Source organism: Morus notabilis, unplaced genomic scaffold (genome assembly GCF_000414095.1).
Source record: "Morus notabilis unplaced genomic scaffold, ASM41409v2 Scaffold271, whole genome shotgun sequence".
Classification (NCBI taxonomy): Eukaryota; Viridiplantae; Streptophyta; class Magnoliopsida; order Rosales; family Moraceae; genus Morus; species Morus notabilis.
In genome coordinates, this window is record NW_010365721.1 from 702,004 (window position 1) to 711,004 (window position 9,001).

Consider the following 9,001-nt stretch of genomic DNA (forward strand, 5'->3'; position numbering starts at 1 on the left):
AAAAACAAATCTAGCAGCACGAGAGACCTATATAAAACACCTCAAATCAGATGTTGAATAGTCCAAGCATTATAGTCAAAAATTCAACCATAATACTGTACAACATCCAATGGCCAATAAACCAATACTTAACGAACCATGAATTCAATAAAAGCACCACATGCAATAGTAAGCTTCAAACGTTCCTAGGAAAAAAATAATAATAAAGTAAGCCTCAAATAGAGTGAGTTCATATACATAGTGCTTACCTTACATTGTAACCCGATAATGATTTGATTCAACAGTATCAAAGCTGGGCCTGTGAATGTCAAAACCAAAATTTTCCAATTCAACCAAATATGCAAATTCACTCATCAGAGCAGTTTGCGTCTACAACTTCCAAACATGTATTCTAGATGACTACTCATTCCCTAACCAAACATTTATAATAGTCAAAACTCAACATTTATAATAGAGAAATTAACACCTTACCCTTTTAACCAAACTTTTAAAATTCACTTATTACAATGTTTTTCATCTAAGAATCCAAATCAATTATTCAATTAAACATAATTTCTTAATAGAATATGAACTCAAAAAAAAAAAAAAAAAAAAAGAGCATAATCTGACCTATATCATTGTAGTAGGCTTGTCCAACAATGCTATCTCACAGTTCTCCAAAGAACTCCACTTCTTGCTTAAGATCTTCTCTAAGTGGGGATAGCAGCAACAAATTGGCAAAATAATAACCAAAATAACATAAAAAAGTTAGCATAAACGGATTAGGATCCAAAAGCAAGCAAGCGAAGGTTACCACTATTTGAGATTTGGGCAAATCCAAAGCAACATATTTTTAGCAAAATCAGATTAATCTCTCATTATTCACTCGGACTGTACCAAACAGGCAACAATAATCTATGGCAACAAAACTACCGTAAGAAGCCACACATCAATGCATGAAAGATGATGAATTTTAATACAAAGCTAAAGCTAAAGCCACACATGAAGTCAACGTAACATCCATGCTCAGTTTAAGATTCAACCATAGCTAAAGCACAAATTTTAATACAAAGATGATAAATTTCTCAACCACCCACTCAAAACAACATAAACCGATAAGTTAACCAAACAACCATATACACACAAGAAGCGAACAAGAAAGCTGAAAAAACAAACTTCAATATAAAAAAAATATAAACTCATCATAAATTTTCCGCAGATCCATAATGACACTTGGAGGATTTAGTAACATGTATGAACATATTCTTCATCTAAATCCATAAAGCACCAGATCCATACCAAAGAACAAGACCCATAATCAAATTGGAAAATTATGCTACCACAAGCCGAGTATCAGAAGGACAAGAGGACAAAAATCAGTTTTGTTGCATAATTCTAGATTAGGATTAGAAGTGGATGGCTTACCTTTGGTCAATGTTGGCACACTTGCAATTGAGCAAACCTGGAGACTGCGCAATGAAAGTTCCAGTTGCAAATTAAATTAAACACATAATAAGGAAGATGATGAAGAGGAAAGAGCGGAAATCAAACAAGAAACAAACACACAACGGGAATATTTCGCAAAGCAATGGTGCGATGACCTCGAAGATGAAAAATCCAAGCATGGAGGGATAAACTGAGAACATGAAGGAACCATAAAGTCGGCGAAGCAACCCAAAATGGGTTGAAGAAAAGAGAAACAAAGCAAGGGGAAAACGGGAACAAAACACAGAAGAAAGAAGGGCACAAAATATGGATGAAACGCCAGAAGCGAGCCAAAAATAAATGAATAAATTAAACAAGACCCAAGCATCAGATAGAACTCTTTTTCCTGAAAGAAATAATTCAGCACAACATGTAAAACAAATCAATAGACTCTTTTGGATAATGATTTGAAGACATGAATATAGTTTAAACTTCGGACACTAATTTGCATAATTGACCACCCATATACATTTAACACCACCAATAATTCTTCCTTCTTGTTTTCCTCTTTGTCAGGTTTACTAGTGGCCCACCCAAATTTCTGGAGTAAAAGATAACCAAAATTCTGGTTGTCGAGCGAGATATTAATATTCCAAAATGCTTGCTCAGAAGCGGCACACACTCACCATATAACTCCCTATACCCTTCAAGAAAACTTGGCTGAAAAAGTAAATTTCCTAGAAAGCGCATTAAGTTCAGTAAATGTTGTGAAATAGGACCTCCAACCTGTCTATCTATAACAGACAAAGTCTTTTGCCGTGGCCCAATATTTGATCCTAGTCTAAAATTGGTTTACTTAAGTAGTGCCTTTGGAAGACGGTGGTTATCGTTTATTCAACGACAAATCCATTCAGCAATGCACTCCCAACAACACCACAAGTCACTAAGAAGATCTTCCCTGGTACACATTATACACACAACTTACTAAAAAGGCTTCTGACAACACTCAAGAAAGTCCTTCCAGTTAAAATTTTCCACAAAATAGAAAATATGTATCCCAAACACAATTGAACAGGGGAAAGGCCCTCACCGACAATAACAAGGTATCTTTGAGCAACCAAATCCATTACATGGCCATAGTGAGGCCCAGGTCCTTGTCCTTGCACCACCACTCTATATTAACTTTAAGAAAACGCATAAAAAGCTTAATGATTCAGTTAACCCCAATACCAAATAACAAAAAAGCAGAGCTTGATTTTGATATCAAAAATCTCACCTATGCCACTTAAATTTATCGTTTGTCAAGTCAACCACGCACGTAAAGATCATCAGTAGAATGCCCAGCAGGACCTATGCCACCCCCTAAACATAGACCAAGAACTCACAAATTAAATCTAATATCAAATGACACTAGAACAGAAACACAGAAAATCCTTTTTTTCCCTCTCTAGGAAAACGTCATTGCTTGAAGCACCAGAAAGACAATGCCCACTGCAGTAGCGGTATAGACTCCCTCAGAGATGGCGGCTCACCGGCCGGCCTGATTCTGCACATCCACAACATTGAAAGCAGCATATTGTCAGCAATGTCCTAATCCAATTCCAAAAATACCAAGAACGAACAATAATAAAATCAAAATTCAAAGTTACCTGGTCCATTTCCGAGTGAGAACATCGTATGAATGAACAGAATTCGTCACTCTGGCTAACCCTACAACAAGGCCAAATTTCCCAAATATAGATTTTAATTAAAAAAAAACATAAAATGAGAAACGACAGAAAAAAGTAACAACAATAGATAGATAGAAGAGAGAGTACTGATGCCAGAGGAGGCGCCACCTTCCATGGGGCTAGCACCACCAAATAGGATCAATCGGGGACCGTGAGTCTTGATGACGACAGCGAGAGTGTAGCAGCAGCGAGGACCAGAAGCATCCTCATCGGTGCCCCAGTAGGTCTCCGACGGACGATAGGTCGGCACGGGGCAGGCCGGCACGGGGCAGGCTCGCCTTCAAACCCAACCCAATCGAAACCAAAATGATCAAACGCTTGTCGGATCACGAAATACAATTTCCGATTCAACTAAAATTCCAGCCGAATTACGCGATCCAAATAGATTGATATATAGATGCACCAGTTTTTTCTTTTTCTAGAAAGAAAAAGAAACAGGAAAACTTTATTGAAAAATAAAGGGGAAAGGAAAGAATACAAGGGGGTTTCCTCAAAAAGTAAGCCAAGAAAAAACAAAACCAAACAACAAAAAGTACGAAGCTATAAAAAAGGTATCCGATTCCTAACAAAATCTAAAAAATACACTGACCGAGAAAAAGGGAATAAAGAAAGAGGAGAAACGAAAGAACCAATTCCCAACAAGATGAATTAAAGATATTTTAAGCAATCAAGCATGAGAAAAATAAATGTGTATGGTTTCACATATATCGAGAAGTTATGTTAAAGGAAAAAAGAAAAGCTCCTTCTCTTCCAAGATGGCTCAAGACTCTTCCTACCAAGAAAATTAGAAACTATTTAACGGGAGGAACAATGCATGTCAAACTTTAGAAAATAAATGGAAGAATAAGTATATCCAACTACAATCACAAGCATTTCCAATATGGTGTTTTCGACAGAGTTCTTATTTCTCTTGATACAATATTGATTATCGTTACCACATAGAAAATGAAGTTTACTAATTTAATGGAATAAAATATCAGTCTATAAAAAAACAAAAGGAACAAAGCTCAAATTCCAATCAACATTCATTCGGGCAATAAAAAAGATAATAAACTCAAAGGTAGAGAAAGAGATCACAGTGAACATGATCATCAATACGAGAGCAAGTAACATACTATCAGAATACTTGTTGATGCAATTAGCAGTGCAATAATGGCAATAACTATCTGGGTTTAGCCTGCAAACGGAGCAAAACTCTTAACAATCAAACACTAATCAACCGATCATCATCACGTCATTTCAATATCAATAATAATAAAAAAGATAAAATTGTAGAAAAATTGTCCACTTCACTTACAAGTGACAATATTTGACAATATCCAGCAATTGCTGCATGAATTTTCCAAGTAAAAATAAAATTAATACACCTCACCAAAACATTAAACATTAAACATTAAACGTTAAACGTGATCAGATATTACATGTGTGACATCACCAACACAACGTCCGTGGTGGACCATCAGCGTTTACCTAGACAAAAATGACGTGAATCACGTTGTGGAAGGACAAACATGATTAAGATTAATAATGGGCAACACAAGAATTCGAAAACAAAAAAGAAAAAGTAATAAACTTCCAGAAGGACTCTGTCATCAACTTAAAACATAAAAAATCTAAATAAGTAATTTTTTTACACATTTCAGCAACTTAAATACCATGATTACAACGATGAACCATCATGAAAATTCCAGACATCAAAGAATGGGGAAAAAAAAAAAAAACCTAAAATTACAGTGGCAAATCTGACCTCGTATATAAATGTTGAGCTATTCTTCAAATAACTTCCAATTTCCACAAGCGTTTGTGAGAAAAATTGGTTAGGACAAAATTAGTTTCCCTAAACAGTAGGTTCAGTTTTATGAGTGTTTTTTGGCAGTAAAAAATTGAAGATGAGATATGAAGGAGAAAACGAAGTGGAAAACACTTGAAGTGATATGAAATTAACCCAAACTGAACCAAAGCGGTGGCTCCCGTAGCAAAAAATATAAATAAATAAATTAGTAAATTCAAGCGATGCATTTGTTAATCACAATTTCCAATATAACCTTATAAGATTAAAAAAATAGTCAAGCGGTGAAAATAAATGCAAAGCTAATCCAAACTATCGAGCGGTGATTCACTTAGCAAAAAATAGTGATGCCGTGTAATGTTTTAGTAATTTCCATATATAACCTCATAAGATTACACACTAAAGACACATAAAAGGTTTTAAAAAAGAGGGGCAAAGAGGGCAAAAAAAAAGTTAACAGCACATGTTAAGAGATGTTAAGATATTTATTAATATACTGGTAAGACCAGCACGTGTGTGCTTGCTTTGGTAAGGTGAATTGTGAACTAAATATATTTTAGTGAGAAACTTACGGAGAGAAACAACAGTAAATGAATTTTGAAATAATTAAATAAATGAGGAAAGGAAATGTTGGTTATTTATACCTAATTATCTGTCATCTGTCATAAACAATAAAACGTTGTGAAGATCTTCCTACTCATCTTCATCTCCATAGCTTCAAGAAACAAGGAAAACAACGCTGACACAATAAACTTGCAAACTTAAGAAGCAAACTTCAATTGAACCAAAAACACATACAAAAGGTAACTATCCCATGCAATTCCAAATCAATCAGAATCACCATGCTCTTAATAAAGTTTGAAGTTGAATTTCACAAACAAATTCACAATTAACCACCAGATTTTAAAAAATAATAAGAACAAGAGAAATTCATTGATGAACAGTACAAATAACTGTGGTCTGTGGGATGATGCCAAGAATCACGAAAAAAGTAACATGAAAGAAAAATAAGAAAAAGAGAACGGAAACAGTCTCATACTTTCCTTTTTTCACACTTTCTTTGTTGCTTACCCCAAAAACTCTCTCAGCAACCAAATGGTGTTCAAGATAAAAGACAGCAAAACATTATACCTCAAAATGACAATAACCACCAAAGTTCTTACAACTTCGTTTTTCTTGTTCATACACGCTTTTCTTACATTCGAATATCTCTTACGTTCCTGTTATCACGTCATCTAGAAAATAGTTTTAAAGCCCTTTATTTTGTTATAGAGAAAGTAGTCGTGTTTCCTGCAAAAATACAACTTTTCCTTTAATGACAATGAGACGACGAAAAAATTGATCCCTAAACTATTCAAAACACACTATAATAGGAAAAGTTCACATAATTAGATCAAAAGCATATCAAAAGAAAGAGAATCTCGCATTCAAACAATTTGACATGAAACAAACCGTGAAATTACAAAAAAACAAAATAATAAACACCATCATAGTCATACCATAGCATAACCAAATAACAAAGTGCAAATGCAAGTGGATCTAGAGTTAGAAGCTTGGTCAACTATTTTCTCTTTACCCATGATAAGATTGACCACATTTTGGGTCTCCATTATCTTCGTGAGGTAGTTGATTTACATGAAAAGAAGAGTATTAAATCATCTTAGAGGACATTATGCAATTACTGTAATTAAATCCTCCAATTCCAAGATGTTTCCTAGGAAGACGGAGACTTGGTTATGTAATTACTGTGAGTGAGGGAGGATAATACTAAAAGCATCAACAAATAACAGCAATAGCCTCCAATCAGAAATATATTATCAAAATGAAGGGGGGAAAAGGAAATAAAAAAGTGCAAAAGGATATGAACCAAGTAAAAGGGAACAACAAAAGAAAAAACTCACCCATGCTCGGATAATGAGAAATAGTTGTGACCCAAAATCATTGGATATTGAAGGATTGAGATCATGTCAAAGGAATTTGGCAATATTAGTATGTCATTGTCTAACAAAATGAATAAGAGGAGTCCAACATGTGCATGAATCACAACAATTTGAGTCATGTCAACACAAAATACCGAGCATGACTATATAATTTTAAACAAAGAACAATCATAGTATCCCTATGTAGTAGTATACCATATATAGATATATATATATATATATATATATATGGGGAACAAAACATAACATGCCAAGTATGAATGTAAGGACAACAAACATATATAAATATAAAAATATAATAAAAAACAACAAACAAGCTACCAAAATGACTCCTTAACAATGACATACTCAAAAAAAAAAAATGTTTACACTGCCTCTCTCGTGATCACACATAAAAGGATAAATCTTTATGCAAGAGTTTGTTTTAAAACAAAATAAAAAATTACAAAAAGTCATGGACTCCAATTCAAGTACTTAGTTTGGAGGACAACAAATGACGACAACATCATTTCAGCTCAAAGAACAACAATACCACAAAATCCTAAAGCCAATTCAAGCATAATTGGATTTTTCAAATACTACATCTAACTCTAGTGGATAGCCAGACAGAATAGGATAATTGAGTTGAAGAGTCTTCTTTTCCTAGTTGATGATGATGTATTTTTCTTTTTCTTTTTCTTTTTTCAAATGGCATCCGACCGAAAGAATAAACGCTACGGGAAAGAAAGAATGAAGCCCACCTCCTGACTAAATTTGATAAACTTTGATTACCAAATTCCCTATATAAAAATATACAACAAAACTATCCTTCCCAATATTTTAAAAAATCTTACAATTCCTTTCTAACCAAATACCCCAAAAGTTTGATAGTGTAGCAACTACCGAAAGAATTCTGCCCGTAGGTCTAAAATTAGGAGACAGGGAGGGATCATTCAATCAATTCCCTGCAGCACCTAGGCAAGACCCAAGAGACTTCTAACTCTTTCAGCAAAAGCGACCAGATATGGAGTGAGTAATAGTAGTGTTACAAGGAAATAGCAAGAGTGTTAATAATAAACCACTTTAACTTAACAATCTTCAATAAAATTAACAGCAATAAAAAAAACACATAAAAAGATACCACATTTTCACAAGTCAGAGAAGCACAAAAATCAGTTTAGATATTAAAAAAATAATAATAAAAAGAGAGAGAGACAAATCACCCCTTTTTTGAGGGGGTTCGGAGTTCCGAGGGAAGCAAGCAAGAACCAATCGCGAAGAGACTCCAAGGAGAGCTGCTTTAGAAACAGAAAATGAGACAAAACATAAGTTACACGCTAAACATATAGAGTGAACCCATCATCACAACTCTCACTTAACTCACTTAACTTGAAAAGTAGAAACTCAAATTCAATTATGTTACTAAAAGCCTATAATCATTTCAAGTACCACCAAGCCTCTGCTTCAATCCGTTGAAATAGCATATGCAATGTCAAAATTAAGAAATAAACCAACATCTCGAAAAGGAATATAGCAAGTGGAAGAATAAAGCCATCAAAAGGAAACAACCTGAAGATTAAAGATATAACAAACAATCAAACAAAATCTTCATAAAAGATGAAAAAGGACAACTACTTTCACCCAAAACAGGCTAACAACAAACAGAAGATAAGAAAAATAAATAAAGGAAATAATATAACAAAGGAACGCAAATCAAATGTCAAAAAGTAAATTTCCATGCTTATGCTCAACAAATGGTTGCAAGCAACAAGAGAATGAGTGGTGAAAAAAAAAATCAGAGAAACAATGTGCATAGAATCCTAACATAGAAGGATAAGAAAACGATAAAAGAAGGATTTAGCATTATTGAAAATTAGGATTTTGAGAGCAATCATTTCAACAGCGGAGAAGAGAAGTAGATGTCGTATTTTTGATGAATGTTGGTGAGAGTACGGCAATCGAATAAAGCTGGTGAATGGCTGAATAAATTTTTAACTCCCAAAACATAAAAGACCCAAATCACAAATCAAAGATTTTGGCTAAAATTTGTCAAAAATTAATCTCCATCGCTATAAGAATCCCATCTTTTCTGCCACAGATACAGTTTATGAAACCTAAGTGCAAGAAACAACAAAACAAATAAAAAAAACTTTATTTTA

The 9,001-nt window shown here is 34.0% G+C and overlaps 1 long non-coding RNA gene across 1 annotated transcript; it reads right to left on the reverse strand.

Annotated features, from left to right (window-relative positions):
• Nucleotides 1-672: 672 nt before the first annotated feature.
• On the reverse strand, nt 673-2,570 carry LOC112093638. The gene is made up of 3 exons (XR_002903144.1): nt 2,495-2,570; nt 1,405-1,448; nt 673-684 (listed from the first exon to the last, which is right to left on the reverse strand). It is a non-coding gene; the product is annotated as an uncharacterized LOC112093638 (long non-coding RNA).
• Nucleotides 2,571-9,001: the final 6,431 nt, after the last annotated feature.